The sequence below is a fragment of the Hylobates moloch genome, unplaced genomic scaffold, assembly GCF_009828535.3.
Source record: "Hylobates moloch isolate HMO894 unplaced genomic scaffold, HMol_V3 SCAFFOLD_5, whole genome shotgun sequence".
Lineage (NCBI taxonomy): Eukaryota > Metazoa > Chordata > Mammalia > Primates > Hylobatidae > Hylobates > Hylobates moloch.
Genome location: NW_026652280.1, coordinates 136,713,581 through 136,732,812, shown reverse-complemented (window position 1 = coordinate 136,732,812; position 19,232 = coordinate 136,713,581). Strand labels below are relative to the sequence as shown.

General features: G+C 41.6%; 1 protein-coding gene across 3 annotated transcripts in view; it reads left to right on the top strand.

Annotated features, from left to right (window-relative positions):
- The window catches only part of LRRC8D (leucine rich repeat containing 8 VRAC subunit D), a 116,326-nt gene that overhangs the window by 12,783 nt on the left and 84,311 nt on the right, over positions 1-19,232 (top strand). For 2 of the 3 annotated variants that reach the window (XM_032155407.2, XM_032155408.2), the window contains exon 2: positions 9,854-9,998. The exons of the other annotated variant lie outside the window; for it this stretch is intronic. The gene's annotated coding sequence lies outside the window, so the exon portion shown is untranslated. The remainder of the gene's footprint in view (positions 1-9,853; positions 9,999-19,232) is intronic. 3 annotated transcript variants of the gene reach the window in all.

Sequence of the window (19,232 nt, the reverse complement as noted above, 5' to 3'; positions counted from 1 at the left end):
GTCTTGGAATGCATTTTCCATGGGTGGGTGGTGAGGTAGGTTGTTGGGGAAGGTTTGTGTTGATCTGAACCCCTTTTCTTTCCTGTTCTCTCCTTACCTGTATTCTAGTGTGAATGATAGTGTGGGTGTCAACTCAGTTTTTGGCCCAAATTCCTTTTCCTTGGTTTTCCCCCCTCCTACTTTGGGCTCTCTTCCAGTTTGCCTACAAAGTGCTATTTGTTGCAAGGGTGAAGCAGGCAATTCTCTGGGCAGCGACACTGTGGCTGCAGGCAGTTACTGTAGTTCAAAGCAAACAGCCAAGCTAGAGTAGGAGGGACACTGACAGGGCTTGTTCATTAGAATTTTGAACATTAATTTTTGAAGGAAAGAAAGGGGAGTACAAATAGAATAGGAATAGAAATATTATGAAATGTTCTTTATAACAGAACAAAATTGGGTCAGGAGAAAGGACTTTAAGAAATCACTTAACATTTATCATTACTTTGAAAGCAAATGCTTTTTTTGAGTAAAAGCAAATGCTTTTTGAGCATTTACTTTGTCTGCAATGCACTCTAGTGGGATGGGAAACAAAAGTTAGCACTAAATATTAACGGCTATCATGTTAGTGCATTTCAGGTGGTCCACCGTGGGCCACTTTTCTGTTTTATACTTATATCAGCCATGAAGGTTGGTGTCATTGGTGTTCCATTTCAAAGATTACAAAACTGAGGCTCAGTGTGTTTAAATAACCCACTCAAGGATACACTGCTAGTAACTAGCAGAGAGAGCTAAACTTTGACCTAGGTCTCTTTCTCATCCACAATATGAAAGATGAGTAGGATATGCCCCTGCTTTGAAGAGAAGACCTGCATGTAAACAGTTTAGTATAATTCAGCACAGTTTGCAGTATGTGTTGTAATTCTTGTGAGAGCTACATTTTTTGGACATTTGCTCAGAAGGAGAGACTGATTTTGACTGGAAAGATCAGGGGAGGTCTCACAAGGAAAAATACCTTGAATAGGGCCTTGAAGGATGACAAAGATGGTGACAGGTAGAGAACTGATGGGAAAGCTGAGGGAACGTTGGAGCAGCAAAGCATGGAGATGTAGAAGTATAGAATGTGTTTGGGGAATGCTGCTGGGGTGGAGTGAGGGATAGAGGAGGAAAAGAAGCCAGAGAAGTAGTTTGGGACAGATTACAGAGGGCCTAGAGTGTCCTGCTGAGGAATTTAGACTTCACTTGGTTGCCTTTGAATAAAGGCTATTCCATTGAAGGTTCTTGAGAAGGGAAATAATTTTGCCTTGATCTCTGCCTTCAGCAATTCTGGTGGTAGCATGGGCTTTCGCCAACTAGGCTGCATCTAAGGATCACTTGGGAGTTTCCTAAATGTGCAAATTCCAGGAGCACCTCTCCACCCCCATGATTTCAATGGTTCACATCTTGGGTGGGGCCCGGGAAAGTGTGTTTTGAAGGCTCTGCAGGTGGTTCTGAGGGCAGCCTGGTGAGGGAAGGGTTCTAGAGGGCATTGGGGCATTCTAGAGAAAGGTCTGAGCTGAAGCTAATTTTGAGTTTGTCATTGTATGGATGATTTTTTAAACCATGGGAGGGGGCTAGTCATCAAACTTTGTGGAAGATCTGTCTGTGTAGGTTCTATGGTTTGCTTTTTGTCCTCTGTGAATATTAAACAGTAATCTCTCAGAGCATTGTCATTTGGCTGAAGTTTTTCACATATATTTCCTGTTCAAATCTAGAATGTGGGGTGGCTCTAATCCTTATGTCTCTGTGCTACATTTCTCCTTTTTTGTTACTGTTTCTTTTAGAAGGCAGAGGAATATATGGGATTATATTGTGGGCTGTACCTGTCTTCAGTGACAATCTCTTGGAGAGCATGAGCTCTGGAGTCTACTGCCTAGGTTTTTACTCTGCCTTTCTAGCCATGGAAACATGGGAAAGTTACTTAACTTTCTATAAAATGAAGATATAACAATATTTACCTCCTAGGGTTAGTTGTGAGGATAGTTTATATAAAATGCTTAGAACAGTTCCTGGCACATAGTTAACATGCAGGTGTTAGCTGCTGTTGCTGTTATTATTGTCATTAATTCTGCAGATACCCGAAGGTATTCCTTGCCTGCATTGTTCACATATTGAGGGCTTCACCTTAAAAAATAACCGTACAAATTATGATTGAGAGTAGTAAGGGTGACGTATTAGAAAGTTTTAATTATTCAGTGACCCTCTTTCCTTTCAGAGCCTTTTATTTTCTAGAAACATATGCTTTCCTCCCATAAACAAGCCTGCTAAGATATACTTAAAACCCATATCTGGTCAAGAATCTCTTCCTGCATATTGGCTACAGAGCTAATAGTGCAGTTCTTCAGTCTCTTGGGAGCTGCATGAAATGATGCTCACTTTTACGTTTCCTAGGACCCAGCCTGAATATAGGTCATTTTTTTTTTTTCAAATGTTTCAGAGCTCTCTTACTCTCATTTGTGAGTTCTAAATCAACTGCTAACATTTAAAATACAATTTTTGCTGGGAGGACAGATAGTTCTACCAAGGGATAAGCTATTTCTCAACATTAAAGCAATTAGAAATTATAATTTATGCTTAAAAAAATAATGTTAGTTCAAGTTTTAGCTTGCTTCTCTCTCCCTTCTCTGCTGTTCTTCGTCCTGCTATGTGTTTGCAAACCATTCTCATGACCTTCTGCCTGTGCGGCATATTTGTAGTGGGGCCAGATTATACATACGCTACTGACTTTTTCATCTGACTTCCTAAACTCAGCCTTTGAGCCCCTTCTTTCCTCTGGGTTTTCCTAACGAAGTCTTGCTGAAAGGAATATTATTTCCCATGGAACTTTACTGATAGTGTATGGAATAATGCAATCCTGCTCTGTGAAGTTCAGACCTGAAGTCTTAACATTTTAAACATGTATCTATGTGCTATTGCTTACTTAGTTCAGTCTTGGCATTTTAGGTCTAGAGGTGGTTACTACCCATTGGACATCCATAGCCACTCCCTGCAAATTAAAGGGGACACAAAAATGAAACTGCACTTCTGTTTTTTCTTCACCTCTCTGCTAATTTAACTAAGTCAATTGGCTCGCCCTCATTTGCCCTCTTCACACCTCCCAAATTAATGTTATGTGCACATTTGATTAAAACAGCGTGAGTAATTTCTAAGTTACTTTTGAATACGGATTGAATTCCGTTCCTTGTGGCTTTTTTCTTCATCATATTAGTAGATGTGGCCAGTGTTTTTCTTTCTAGCCTGCTTAACTTGTGTGGTTCTTGGAACCACACAAGTTTTAGTTGATTTAGGATCCTGATTTCACAGGACACTGTATCAACTGCTTTACCAAGATCAAAGTACATGGGTTCACTGCATTCCTTTCAGTTGCTAATTCAGTTGTGCTGTAGCCAGGCAATCCTGGAGCCTTGAAATCCAGGATTCTGGTCAAGGTGAGGAAGCAGCCCTTCCTCCTGGCTTTTTCATTCTGCAAATATCTTTTTTTCCTTTTTAATATTTATTTATTCAGCAATGTGGCCCAGGCTCTGCATCCCTGACTCCCTAAAGCTTTCAGCCTAGTGCCCCTAGACTAGTGGTTACATTCTTGCTACAAACTGGAAAGTCTCTGAGCCCCTCACCCCACTCCTCTGCACTTCTTTTCTTCTGCTGTACTTATGGCACTGTACCTCATGAACTTTCACACTAGGGAAAGCAAACTCAATCCAATTGGGTCTTATGGGTAAGAAAATGTGTTGGTTAAAATAGATTCTGGTCAGCCAGGCTATTGAAGTTTTAGTATTTACTAGCAGTGTGACTTTGGGCAAATTACTTAACATCTCCATGTCCATGTCTGTTTTCTCATCTGTAATATGGAGGTAATGACAACTCCTACCTCATAGAGTTGTTGTCAGGAATCATTGAGTTAATACATGTAAAGTGCTTGGCATTTATTAAACTAGGGTTAGTTTAAAAATTGATGAATAAGCTATTAAAAGTTCATAATAAAGTTTCTGGAGTTTTCAGGTATGCCGTTTCTCTTTCGTGCCTTTTGCCTTGGCTATTCCACTACAGGCAAAGGAAAGGAGATGAAATTTAAAGTATCTAATTTTGTAACCTTAAATTATTCATGAATTGTTTTTCTTCATGTAGACTCCACTATAATGTATAATGGAGAATTGTATTCAAGATATGATGTGTGTGACTTATTCCTTATGAACTCCGAAAGTCATTTTTAAGAGCACTTCTTAATAATGAACATTATGTTTATTTGACTTTTAAGGATCCAACCCTTTTACATTGTTGGGCTTTTTAATATGTTATTTAAAAAACAAGATTGCCCAGGCCAGGCGCGGTGGCTCACGCCTGTAATCCCAGCACTTTGGGAGACCGAGGTGGGTGGATCATTTGAGTCCAGGAGTTTGAGACCAGCCTGGGCAACATGGCGAAACCCCTGTCCCTTAAAAAAAAAAAAAAAAAGGGAAAAAAGAAAAATTAGCTGGATGTGGCGAGCTTCTGTAGTCCCAGCTACTGGGGAGGCTAAGGTGGAAGGATTGGTTGGGCCCTAGAGAACAAGGCTACAGTGAGCTGAGACTGTGCCACTGCACTCCAGCCCGGGCAACAGAGTGAGACTCTGTCTCAAAAATAAAAATAAGATAAATAAGATTGCCCAAAGAGAATTAAAACAATGTTTCAAATAAGGAAACAGATACTACCACAGGAGATTAACAGACAAAACATGCTTTCCAAAGAAGAATGAATTATAGGACAGTATTTCATCTACATAATACACATCAAAATCAACAGTCATTAAATAACCCAAGGCTATTCATTCCTAGCAGTCTGTGCTGGGAACATTTTGAACAGTCTTTTATACAGGTATTTGCATTTAGTCAGAATTTTGGGGTATCTTACCCTTCTTTCACAGTATTATACTTAGTAAATCCCAGTACATCAACCATCATGTCCTACTTTACATGCGTTTTTTGCATACTAATTGAAGAATGAGAGAGGAAGCTTGGAAAAAATGTGTTAAGATTTTGTTTATCACAGTTTGATCAGTGGATCTGCCTTCTTATTTTATAAAATAATATCCAGCTGCAGCTCAAGGGCATATTTTACCTAATTTATATCTACTTATATTCCTGTGGCTTAAAGTCAGTTGGCCTATTACAAAATACATGTTTATCCTTTACACTTTACCAAAATCTGGTGAGGTGATGAGGGTGTATGATGCACTTGAGAGACAACATTACAAGTTATGTTTTTAAAGTGGGATTTTTTTCTGAGCAAAACATATGTAGTGCAGAATAATATATCCACAGCCAAAATGCACCCACTCATTTCTATTCAATTAAAAGAAGGAAGAACAGACCTAGGGTGAGTTTTCGTTCCATTACCTAAGGCTTTGAGAATATCACTTAACATCTGTGAGCCCTGCTGCTGCTTCTGTAACACATTAATAATGACACCTCCCTGCAAAGGTAGTTCTGAGAATTCATTGAGGCAGGGCCTGTGAGGGTTTGTCCTATGTAATGTTAGTAATTTTGTGCAAGGTGTGTGGGTTCATTGTGTGTGTTTGGAAGCTGAGGAAATTGGAGCACTGAGCTTAGAGAGATACCAGCTCAGGCCTGTAGCCACCCTGGCCCTATGTTTCTGCCTTGTGGCTGGATCTTCTAAGTCATGCTGTGGGATGCTTGAAATAGTGCTTTCCTTATTGCTTGCTCAAAACCAGGAAACTATCTTACAGGCATATTTATTTTTTTAAGATGATTTGCGACCCTTGCTGCATTTTGTCATGTGAAATGACACTTACTCTGGTTCCTTAAAGATGGCTAATAACCCTCTATGGGTAAATGCCAGTCAGGCCAGCCAGTTGGCTCTGCGAAAGGCTTCCTTGAAAGCCATGGTTCAGGTTTTGCAGAGGCCAGGAAGTGAATGTGAGTGCCAGATACCTCCTTTCCAGAAAATCCTGTTGCATGTGCTACCCCGGAGGTGAAGACAAGGTAGGGACACTGCTGTGAAGGCTGATAGTGCAGAGAGGTCATCTCTTTGGTAACCAGACAGCTTGTCATTTTTTATTTTGTTTGCAAAATCCATGTGTAATAATCACAGAATCCTGATATTCACACAGAGAATTGCTTGTGGCAAACATTTTTAACCACCAAACTAAGATCTTTCTTAAGATGAAAGATAAGCAGCATTGTTTTTTAGAGATGAGTTTATCATCTCCTCCTCCACACCCATTAGTCCTCAGAAAAGCTATTTCTTGAAACTGAATTTGGAGCTTCTAAAATGGCTTTCACACTGTTGCTCTCTTCATCTGGGGATTATGGTACTTAGGGAATGGAGACTTTCAAAGTGAACCTTCCACATTTTTCCAAAATCGTTTGTGGCATAATTTGTGCCTACCTGAGAGTGTACTTTTTATGAGGCTGTGATTTTAATATATATACACACACATGTGCACACACACACACAAAAGCATAACAGCGGCTATGAGAAAGAAACACTTCTCCACGAAACACAGAAGGAGCGGGCGAATAGCTGACCAGGGGAAAGTATGAGATGGTGTTCAGGCCTCATGGTAGTTAGGATTAGGAAATGTCAGGGGCTATGTTGTATTCGCCAAACTATAAACTTTGGGAGTCCTACAGAGTGAATGTTAATAAATATTTTTGATAAGGAGGAGGGTTTGGGTTCATAGGGAGCCTAAGAAAGAGAAATGTGGCTGCCCTTCTCCCACAGCTGGCCACTGCTCTAGAGGGGAGAGTATTACACATTTGGGTGTGGACATAGCAGCCTAGGTGAATACCAGTGTTAGTCTCCCACCAAATGCTCTTCTGTATTTTGTTACCTATTAAACCATACAAACTCTTCTATATATCATTAAATTATCACTCAGTATAGTACTTGGACAAAATATCTACTGTTGACTGTTTTTCGATTAGTAACTTTGAATTTTTCCTAAGAGAGATTTTAAGAAGTTAGATAGTCTAATCTTATGAGTCCCAAATATAAAAAACAAAGGCTCTGCAGGTTTAAGTTTTCCTTTGCCTTTTCTTAAGAATTTAAACATTTTTCTTGAGAGGTTTTCCTTTGGGCTGTTAGATAATGAGTAACCAAAATGAAGGAGGGATACCAAAAGATATTTCAAAACATAATTGTGTCCTTAAAAACATGGTAATAATTGACAGGGTTTTTAAAATGAGAGAAGTTTCTAGCTAAATGCCCTGCTTCACACCCCCACTCCCCACACTGAGTACTTTGTGGAAAATATGTGGTAGCTGTTTGGGAAGAAGTATTAAGCTTGTGAAAAGAGATGAAGAGTTGCCAGGACCACGGTAAGCAAAGGACTGAGAAGGAAAAAGGTGGACAGAGCTAGACCCTAAAAGGATGCTAAGATCCGTTGAGAAGTCTTTTAGTAAGAAGCCATCATTAGACTGCAAGTGCCTGGTGGACAGGAATGCATCTCACTGGTCCTTGCAGTCTTCTTGCCAGCCCCTGCCTTTGTACTTGCAGGCCATGGTCATCTGGGTGCGCTACAATTCAGGTCTGTGAGGTGGGGAGAAAAGGGTGGGTGAGGTGTAGTTCATCGTCTGGAGGCTTCAGCATTGTCAAGATTCCCCCCTCCCCTTTTTTTGAGTGCGCAAGACTCTTAATCACCTTTTCATTTGGTTGCATCGGGAGCCTCATAGCAGCATGCTACTGACAGGTGATTGTGAACTAAGTGTTAAAGCAGAAGGAAACAAAATGAGAGAATGTCAACTTGAAACCATGTGTGTTTTTGTGAACAACGTTTGCCACTTTCTTAAAGAGCCCCAGTTAGATAAAAAATAATGCAGGAAGCAAATTTTAGTCAGTTTGTTAGGTTCTGAACTGGACAGACTTTGTGCCTTGGCATATGAGTAGCCATTCTAGAACCTTTTGAACTTTTACCACCAAGTAATTCTGAAAAGGCTAACAGCCAGCAGTAGATAATGGAAAAAGCCAGTGTCCTCTGCCCGAGAACTTAAGGTATGTATTATTCAGGTGGTTAAAGAAACTGCCTAGCACAACAGCAATAGCTGGTAAGTGGCAGGATCATTCAGAGATGAAGGGATGGATCACAGGATGGTTGCTGTGCTGGACTTTCTCTCTAGAAGTCATGATCATTGGCCAGGCATAGTGGTTTATGCCTGTAATCCCAGCACTTTGGGAGGCTGAGGCAGGTGGATCATGAGGTCAGGAGATCGAGACCATCCTGGCCAACGTTGTGAAACCTCATCTGTACTAAAAATACAAAAAAATTAGCTGGGCATGGTGGCGTGTGCCTGTAGTTTCAGCTTCTTGGGAGGCTGAGGCAGGAGAATCGCTTGAACCCGAGAGGCGGAGGTTGCAGTGAGCTGAGATCACGCCACTGCACTCCAGCCTGGCAACAGAACGAGACTCTGTCTCAGAAAAAAAAAAAAAAAAAAATTCGTGATCATTGTAGGAATTCGCAGTGTAGGGGAAATGGTGCAGATTTTGTAATCAGGAAAGACCTGTATTCAGCTCTCCATTTGACCACTTTCTAGCAGAGCCATGGGAACAGTTAGTTAATTTCTCTGACCCTGTTTCCTCACTTGGGAATAGGACTTTTGCAGATCTGTTGGAAAATATTAAGGCCAAGAGGGGTTTAAAATGAGATGTTGTCTAGCACTGAGTAGGAGCTTAATATCTATCAGTTCCTTTCTGCTTCAGTCAAAACTGAGCTTTATATGTAGAATAATTATTGTTTGTATTCCATTCTCCATTTTGAGTATGGAGCCATGAATGCCAACAGCTTGATGATAAAAGGAGCCGTTTGTCAGAGACAGTCCTGTAAGTGCTTTGTAACCTGGTAGACTGTGCATGTAAGGGCAAGCGGGTTACAAATGAGAATCCCCATAGCCAGCACACTCTGCATGCAGCAGATTCTTAAGCCATCTGTGTACTCTTTTTAACACTATACTGAAGTCCACTTAAGTCAGAGTTCAACAAAATGAATGAATGTAATCCCAGGACTATGAACTTCTCTGTGATTACATAGCACAGAGAACTACGGAATCATTTTCTGGAAGAATGCACCATGCGATTATGCTCCATGCGGAATTGGTATATGTAAATGTTGGTAGACTGTGAGGATGAGGTTGACAGGTTGATCTGAGTAGAGACCCTAGGAGGAACCGAGGATACTAGGTAGTTTTGTGGTTGTTACTGTTGTTTTGCGGTTCCTGGCTGCTCTGTGTTGGCAGCTGTGTGCACGCTTTCTCTTTTGAGCCAGCGAGGCACAAGACAAGTAATTTCCCATCCTGAATCTCTCACAGCTGCTGAGCTGTAGTGGATATACTGGGATGTGGCTATGAACTTTAAAAATTTGCATAAATCCAGCCCCCACTCCCCTGCAAAGGCTCAGTCTTGTCTTTACACATTCCCTGAGGTGATTATTTTCTGGGAGTAGGGGTGGGGATTGGGAGGGTGAAGAAAGGAAGAAAAAGAAGGCCGACCACTCTGGGCACCGGCGGAGGAAGCGTGGAGTCCATTGATCTAGGTACTTGTTGGGAGGGGAGAACCCGAGCAGCAGCTGCAAACGGAAGGGCTGTGAGCGAGCGGACGGGCGGGCGGCTGGCAGCGAGGCCACCGGCAGGGGGGGCCCGGGCCGAGGCCGCGCCACCTCGGCACCACGCGGGCAGCCGGTGCGGCGGGGTCGCCGCGGCCGGGGCCGGGGGAGCCCTGGGTGCCCACCATGGCAGTTATGCAAGCGGTGGCCCCCTGGTCATGCCTCCCCGCCGCCCTGCACTCCTTCCTCCCCGCTGCCGACACTCAGATCTGTCTCGCTCTTTCTCTCCCCTGTGTTTTCAAACAGGAAGTGCACGGCTGTCTATAACGTGCTGCTGGGTCTCAGGATGGAGGAGTGAAGTCTCCTGTCGCCGTGGTTCCAGCCTCCGGAGCTCGCCCAAGCCGCGTCCCCAGAGAGCGCCCTGAGAGAACAGGGTGGCCGCTTGGTCCAGGTGCGCGGGGTCGGGTCTGGGTCCAGGGCGCGGGTCTGGGTCCATGGCGCGGGGTCGGGAAGTCCGCGGCACGGAGCGCTGCTGGTGTCGGATCTGCATCTCCAGCTCTGTGCTACAGCTTCACTTGCCCGCGCCCCGCCACTGGCTTCTCACCCGGGGTCTCTGCCAAACTCTGGCTGCTGCCGCCCTGGGTTCGGGCCGGCGGAAGGCCCTGGGCGTGCGCTGCGGGGCCGCCTGCGAGGACTCTACTAGGGCGCTTTCCAGGCTGGGCTGCCTCGGGCTGCGCTGGCGCTGGGGCTGCCAGTGCCCTAGGAGTCTTCCTAGAGTCCCCAGCTGCCCTCTCCACCCTCTCCTCCAGCTGCTGCTGCGTGAAGCAGCAGCTCTTTCAGCTCTTTGTTCCTCCCTTGCTGGTCTAGGGTCATGCACATAAATGTCCTCGGAGGCAGGGTGGTGTGAGAGTAAGGGGTTGGGACGTAGGGAAGAGGAAGAAGATGAGTTGTGGGTGAAGTGTAAGGTGGACAGGAGAAAAGAATCTTAGTGTCCATGCTCAGAAATCAGCTCTTCAGCTGCTGAAACAGAGGACCCTGGTTCCTTGGTTTCTGTTTTGGGAAAGCCAGGCCATGCCAAACGGAGGGAATTAATGATGCAGGCACACACCGGAAAGGTAGGGACCAGGAATGAGGCACAGCAGCGCGTTCTGAGATGTTTAGTCTGGTGTCTGGCTTGTTAACTCCACTGTGGTTTCTGAGCCAGGCTTCCTCGCTGAGACAGAAGGTACTTTAACATATGAGCCAGGCACCTTTATTAATTCCATTTGTCATCAAAGTAAAATTCAGAGTGACTTTTCTCAAATTCACCAGGTAGATTATAATTTCACATCCACATCGTGTTCCATCTCAGATGTTCACAGAAGGAGAATAAAACGCTAGGGCTGGTTTTATGCTACAGACGTTTTGCGTCTTTATTTCCCTGGCAGGTCCACTTTCTCCAGACTAACTCAGATGGACTTCTTCCCCCAGTAAAAGCCTAGCCTTGTTTTACCGCCTGTTTATCTACCTGGTGAAACTCTAGTCTTGGGGAGGACACTAAGGGGAGTGGGATGGCTGAGAATAATCAGTTTGACGGGATCATTATATGGCCTCAAATTAAATGAGCCCTATTAAAGCCAGTAGCATCTTCTTAATTTTTATTTCCAAGGAGGGGATGTGAGCATATGACTAGAGGGGAGGAAAGTGAGACTCTGCCAAAGAAGGTCTCTCCCTGTAGCACAGAGGAAAAGTGAATCTGTAGCACAGTATCACATACACTGCGTGCTTTCACTTTATTGGGTAGCCAAGCCATCTAAGGAGTCAGGGTTAGGTGTAGAATTTACATTCATGACGTGGGATGCTGACTATAGCATTCTGATGCTGAAAATTTTATCATAAAACGTATTTACTACATAATTAAGTTTGCTTTGAAAGGAAAATTTACCAGGGTGGTACAGATTTACCAGCTTGAGTACAAAACATGTACTCAATAAGTACATGGCATTAAGTAGTCAAAATGCACTATGAAAACTGAACAGTTAAACTTATCCTTCCTAGATAGACATGGACTTCTTAAGTTTGAATTTAATTGTGAGATGGCTGTGTATATGCCTCTTCCTGCCAAGTACGTCATGAAAAGTGAGAAAGTAATTGAGAGAAATTCTTTTTATTTTGAGACCGATTTTCATTCTGTCACCCAGGCTGGAGTGCAGTGACGCGATCTTGGCTCACTGCAATCTCTGCCACCTGGATTCAAGCAATTCTCCTGCCTCAGCCTCCTGAGTAGCTGAGATTACAGGTGCACGCCACCACACCCAGCTAATTTTTGTATTTTTAGTAGAGACAGGGTTTTGCCGTGTTGGCCAGGCTGGTCTCGAACTCCTGACCTCAAGTGATCTGCCCACCTCAGCCTCCCAAAATACTGGGAGGCCACCACGCTCAGCCAGTCAAGAGAGATTCTTGAAAGACCTGTACAACCATAGTGTTTTGCATCTATTTATTTATTTATTTATTTATTTATTTATTTATTTATTGAGACGGAGGAGTTTCGCCCTTGTTGCCCTGGCTGGAGTGCAATGGTGCGATCTTGGCTTACCACAACCTCTGTCTCCCGGGTTCAAGCGATTCTCCTGCTACAGCCTCCTGAGTAGCTGGGATTACAGGCACACGCCACCACACCCAGCTAATTTTGTATTTTTAGTATTGATGGGGTTTATCGATGTTGGTCAGGCTGGTCTAGAACTCCTCACCCCATGATCCACCTGCCTTGGCCTCCCAAAGTGCTGGGATTACAGGAGTGAGCCACTGCACCCAGCCACTGCCTCTACTTTTATACCTATGTGTGTTCCATGCCCCCCAGTTTATTAATTTATTTGGGGACTTTCTTTAGCATCTGCCACTCTGCTCTAAGATACAGTAGAACAGCTTTTGTGAGCCTCCAAATCTCTCTCCCATTTAGGAACAGAGCCTCCTTCCATTCTAGTGATATTTAAACTCAGAAATCATAACTGGCCTTTAGATTGTCATTTTCTGTTTACACAGTGTATATGATGTATTTTTTTTTACTCCTTTCGACAGAGCTAAACTCTTCTTGCTCCTTTCAATGATGTAGTGAAGTAGGATTCATTTTCTCCAGTTTATGGAGAGAGGAAACAGGCTGATGAGATGTAACTTGTCAGTGGTCGTATTAGTAAATGGAGTTGTTGGGACCTGAACAAGGTCTTCTGATGTAATCCGTGGCTCTTTCGTAGTCTGGAAAGCCGCTGCCTAAGGAAGAGGTGGTAGTGCTGATTCAGGTGGTCCTTTGCCATTCCAAAAGAAAGCTGGATTGCCTTACCAAATCTCCAGGTTTTTCGTTATTCCTCTTCACTCAGGCTCTGCCCAGAGCTCAAGGTTTGTTTTCATTTTTAAAGCAGTTTTTTTTTCATATTTGAAATTTACACTTCCTGTGTGTCTGTGACTAGATTTAGCTGTGTTTGCACCAGTGTGATTTGTATTCTGCCAAAATTCTAGTAGTATATTTTAATTTACAGATACCTTTTGTCAGGTTTTAGTGAGCAAGTATCTTTCCAAGAGTTCAGATGATCATATTTTACCATATTTTAGAATTAAAAAACCTCTTCTGGCTTACTCCTAGGGCAGTTTATATCCTAGAAAATTAATTAATTAGTAAATGATATATATGACTCTCCACTCCCCATTACTACTGCCACCGTGCACATCCCCTACTCTTTCATTCCAGCTCACAGTAATCCACTGAGAGGTTCACATTACAGGACAATGTGAGCAAACCCATGTAACTTTAAATTATAGATTAAATATTTTTGTAACATTCCTTAAATGCAAGTAAGTTTATTTCCTTATCTTTGTAGCGCTTAAAGTTGAGGCTGTCTTTAGTTACAGTTTTAATGTTGCACCATTAACTAAACTGTAAAATTATGGTTTAATTTGTTGTACTGCAAATTAAAATTTGGAGTACATTTTTCATAAGTGTTGGATAAAATATTTGTTTTCTCTTCAATAATTGGAATATTTGTAGTGGCCTATAACTTTCCCCCTGTAAAACTGTGGTCAAAACCCTCAGGGAGAGGAGAAGGTAAAGGAGGAGCAAAAGAGAGGAAACGAGAGCTCATTCTTTTATAAGGGAGGAATGAAATGATATATGTATGGTTCCTTAATACGCAGTGCATTGCCTTTTCTGTCTGTTGGTGAGTTGCAGTGGCTTGTGAACCAGCCATGTATCTCTTCCAACAGAAAGGCTAAAAATGAAAGGGTAACTAGCTTTGATGTTAAATGCCAAGGAAAAGTTAATGGCCAAGAGGGGACTAGGAGTGGAGATAAATGCAAGTTAAGATTTCATTTTTTCAAAACTTTTTTTCCCTTCGTGTATATTATAAAGTAAAAAATACCTTCTTAGTCAAATTGTAAACTATAATGCAGTGGCTCCTGACACTTAGAAAAATCAGGAAGCTTTTATTTAATATTAAAAGATTTCAGCGATCTTAACTGGTTCACTATTTTACTTCGTATCTCTTATAATTGCAAATGTTTCATGAGAGTTATTTAATATCACTCAGCCGAGTATATATTGCAAGTAATGACTTCGGCATCTTCCTGTATTTGTAAAATAGCACTGCATGTATGTATGAGGTAGGGATTCAGCCTACAGACCTCTTGCAGTACCCTGAAGTCTACAGGTTGGGAATCGAGGCCAAAGCAAAACAACTGCTCCAGACTGAAAATGCTGAAATGGTGATGAAAAATGCATAATATGTTAGCCATCAGATTATAAAGATTCCCAGGTGGAATTTTTCCTCTTTGTTGTACATTAAATGGATTATGTGTTAAGCCCTGATTTTGGATCTGGTCTTGTTTCCGTGCTAATTGTTTTTCATGGTCAGCTTTGAGATCTTTGCAGTTAGTCATGGATAACTGGATTTCTCTTAAGAGCATTTTCCCTACAATACTTCTGCGAATATCCCTTCCCTGTTTTTGTAGAGTCAGGACTCTGAGGCCAGTTTCAGAATCATGACAGCCATAGCCACCACCACCACCACCATCAGCCCTATATTCATTTCCCAGAAGCTAAAAGAGGCTTCCCAGTCTTAACCTTTACAATTTGTGGTAAGTTTAAGGAAAGGGAGATAGGATTTATCCTTGTTCTGCAGTGGGAAAAACTGATGTGTGAATTCATATTGAATTAGTCTTTCTGATTTCTGTGTGCGTTGTATTGACATGAATGTAAGTCATTCTGCTTAAGATAGGTTGAGCAGGGCATGGAAATCTAATAGGGTTATTTCATGAAGTTCCTTTATTTGGTTAAAAGAAATCACTTCCTGTCTATTGAACATCATATTTTTCAGGCACTGACAAATAGACATTGATTATCTCTAATCCTCCTGCTATTATGCAGAGTGGGTAATAACCCTGTTTGTTTTTTTGTTTTTTGGGTTTTTTTTTTTCTGAGACTGAGTCTCGCCTTGTCGCCCAGGCTGGAGTGCAGTGACACGATCTCGGCTCACCGCAAGCTCTGCCTCCCAGGTTCATGCCATTCTCCTGCCTCAGCCTCCCGAGTAGCTGGGACTACAGGCGCCCACCACCACGCTGGCTAATTTTTTGTATTTTTAGTAGAGATGGGGTTTCACCGTGTTAGCCAGGATGGTCTCGATCTCCTGACTTCGTGATCTACCTGCTCTGCCTCCCAAAGTGCTGGGATTACAGGCGTGAGCCACCATACCCAGCCAATTACTCTGTTTTATGTGAACAAACTGAGGCAGGCAGACTCCAAGTCACACAGACAAGCTAAGGCCTGGACTCAGGATCCAGATTTGTGCAGTCTCTAACACTAAAACATTTCCCTCACTGTATATCCTGCTTTCCTTGTTCTTAAACTAGCCTATGTAAAGAAATGATCATGGTTTGTGTAGTCTTACCTGCTTTCAGCAAAGGTTAAGTTAAAACTGTAGACAATATGGAGACAGTACAAATAGGGGCATGAAAGGGTCAACATTTTTATGAATATTTTTGGCTTCCGTGTAGTATGTATTCATTTTTTTCTAAGCAACCTAGGCATATGGAATTTATTGGCCTTCATGAGAATTTCTTGAAACGATATTGACCACAAACAATATTGCTGGATCATAGGATATGTGCATACTAGGAACTACATAATTTTACTGGGAACTGCACCGATAGTTGCCAACTTTATATCTCCACCAATACTGCATAATGCCTTTTTTTTTTTTTTTTAACAAATTTCCTGATTGCTGCCAACCTGATAGATGTTGATTATACCTAATGGTTTAATTTTGCCTTTTTCTGATTGCTAGTGAGGCTGAACATGTCTTCATTTACTAAATTTAATTTCCCTTTTCCATGAATTGTCTTTTTATGTCTTTAGCCTGCCCTTTATTTTCTGTTGGGTCTCTTGCCTTTTTCTTGCAAGAACTTCTTGAGAGAATTTTTGTAATGTTTCTTGTGTATTCTAGAAATTAATTCCTCTTTGTCTTTAGACATTGTGAGTAACTTTCTTCTAGTGTGTCACTTTCCTGATAACTTTGTCTATGGTGCCTTTCAGTAATAGCAACAATAAAATCTTTAGTTTTAATGTAGTTATCTCATCACTTTATATTATTATTATGGTCCGTGCATTTTGAGTCATTTCGGAAATCCTCCCCTATTCTGGGCTCACAATATTGTCTCTCATTTTCTTTTATTAACTTCAAAGGTTACTCTTATCATTTGGGTTTTTAAACTCTTTGAAATTGGAGATACGAAGCATTAACCCAATTTTTATTTTTAAAAATCTGGTCATATTGTGAGCCAGTTTTCCCAGCACTATTTGCCAACTAATACATTCTTTCTCCACAGAGTTTTGGTGCTACCCCTAGGATATAAGTGCATATATGTAGATGTCTCTTTCTGAGATCTCTATTTGGTTCCAGTTGACTTAATTGTATGTTCTTGGGCCTTTGATACACTGTTTTATTTATTTATTTTTCAACTTTAAGTTTAGGGTACAAGTGCAGGTTTATTACAAAGGTAAACTTGTGTCATGGGGGTTTGTTATACAGATCATTTTATCACCCATTAAGCCTAGTACCCATTAGTTATTTTTCCTGATCCTCTTCCTTCTCCACTTTCCAAAAGGCCCCACTGTGTGTTATTGTCCTCTATGTGTCCATGTGTTCTCATCATTTAGCTCCCACTTACAAGTGAGAACATGTGGTATTTGGTTTTCTGTTCCTGTGTTAGTTTGCAAAGGATAATGGCCTCCCACTCCATCCAAATCCCTGCAAAGCACATGATCTTGTTCTTTTCTATGAATTTTTATGTTCTTTTTTTTTTATCAAGGAATACTACTCCTTGGTGTATATGTACCCCATTTCCTTTATCCAGCCTGTCATTGATGGACATTTAGGTTGACTCCATTTCTTTACTATTGGATACACTGTTTTAATTGTTCCATGTACCTTTATATAACATGATCTTATTAGCATGACTTCTTGTTACATGTACATTTATATAACTTGACCTTATTGTTATGATTGATACATTAATATAAATTTTAAAGTTCAAGACTTTAAGATTATTTTGAGGCAGATTCCTTGCCCTTATTTGCATGTGTTAACTTTTTGCAGCTACACATTTTCTAAAAATACTTTTCTAAAAGATACATTTTTCTAGAAATGTGTCGACCTATCTAGGAATATTGTTTAATTTCCTTACTTGGTAACATAATTTTAATATTGCTGACATTACATTTTCTTCTTTTTTTTTTTTTTCTCTTTTCTTTTCTTCTTTTGTTAGCAGTTATGGCTCCCTTTCATACTTGGTCATCTGTGTAGGGCAGTGGTGTCTCACTTCAAAGGCTTGTCCTCCTCTCTTGCGCTGTATGTGCTTATAGAGCTATGATGTACATTCCTGGTATGGCTTTTGAATGAATGTCTTATGAGGTGTGATGCTGTACTGACTGCATGGGTGAATGCTCTTGGAAGTCTCTTAATTATAGATGTCTCTTTATTATTGGGACAACTTTGTCAGTTTCAGCTTGATTTTCTCCAAGTTTACTTTGCTCTAGTCTTCTCAGTTTAGTGGGTCTTATTCTTCCCCTGTCTGCAATTTATGTCACACTGAATGCTAGGTCACTTTATTTGATAAGTGGGTGTTTGTGTGCCTGTGCAGAGTACAATGTATTTTCCCCTTGTCTTTTTTTTTCTTTTTCTTTTTTTTTGAGACGAGAGTTGCTGTGTTGCCCAGGCTGGAGTGCAATGGCACAATCTCGGCTCACTGCAACCTCTGCCTCCTGGGTTCAGGTAATTCTCCTGTCTCAGCCTCCTAAGTAGCTGGGATTACAGATGCACACCACCACGTCTGGCTAGTTTTTTTGTATTTTAGTAGAGATGGGGTTTCACCATGTTGCCCAGGCTGGTCTCAAACTCCTGAGCTCAGGCAATCCACCTGCCTCAGCCTCCCAAAGTGCTAGGATTACAGGCATGAGCCACCGCGACTGGCACCACCTTGGTTTTTAAAATGTGATGAAACCATGTTGTATACATAGCATGGCTTATTATTATAAATAAATTTGCAATCATGATGGGGACAAATTTAGGTCTCAAAATAGATATTGTGTGACAAGGTTAGGCTAAGACAAAGATGTTAACCTTGGCCAATAGTTACAGGATTACATAGATAATAGCTGTATTTTTTTTTTTTTTTTAGTGTCTGTAGTTCTTCAGGTGCTTTATGGACACAGGAGAGAGTTGCAGTCTTTTTAGTTAACTGCTGAGATTTACCAAGCTTTCACAAAGTCTGATAAAATCATAATATAGAATGTTCTAGGGTCCAAAACCTGCTGAGATAGATAAGACTGATATCTGTGGGCTGTTGGAATTGTTCTCATATTGTGCTTTAAATGGGATTTATTAGCTATTCTCTTGAGTTTGATTATAACAGCCCTAGCTAGTGACCTGACTAAACTTACATGCTCATTAGAGGACTTTATCAGTATGGAAGTTCTCCATTTCTCATTCAGATTCCTCTGTGCTCCCCTTAGCAGCTGTCCTACCAGCCTTCCCTCTTATTCAATTATTGTAATATAATTGGCAGCCAAACTACTTCATCCATTCAACAGGAGACATTTGCTGAGCTCCAAATTATTAAATCTTAGTGCCCGCCCCTCCCCATCATCCCCCCACCTCCTGTGTACTGGTCATTTTGTTAAGTTCTGAGGATGCAATGTGAGTATCAAATGGTGCCTAACCTCTGAAGATAGACTCATAAACCACTAACTAGAACTTAACTTTTTTATAACTTAAGGCACTTTATAGCAATATATTGTGGTGATAATGATAGAGAGTAGGGCACATAGAAGGGAGTGATTTGTTCTTTCTTGTTTGTGAGGAAGGAATTCCTGAAGGAGAGGATTTTGGTGCTGAATATTGAGAGGCTGAGATCATTTACCAGGCTGAGGTGGAGAAAGGACAGACAGAGGAAACAGCCCAGGTTCAGAGCCCGAAAGGGCTCAGTGAATGTGGAACATGGACTATGAGTGAATGGAGCCAAGCGATGGCGGTGCAGAGGGGAGAAGAGGCTGGAGGTGCCTTCTGGCTTGGATTCTTGGTCAAACCCATGTCTAGGGCCATGCATTTCATTTCTGGAAGTGTAAACTTTATCCTGACAGCATTGTGGAGTCATTAAAGGTAAA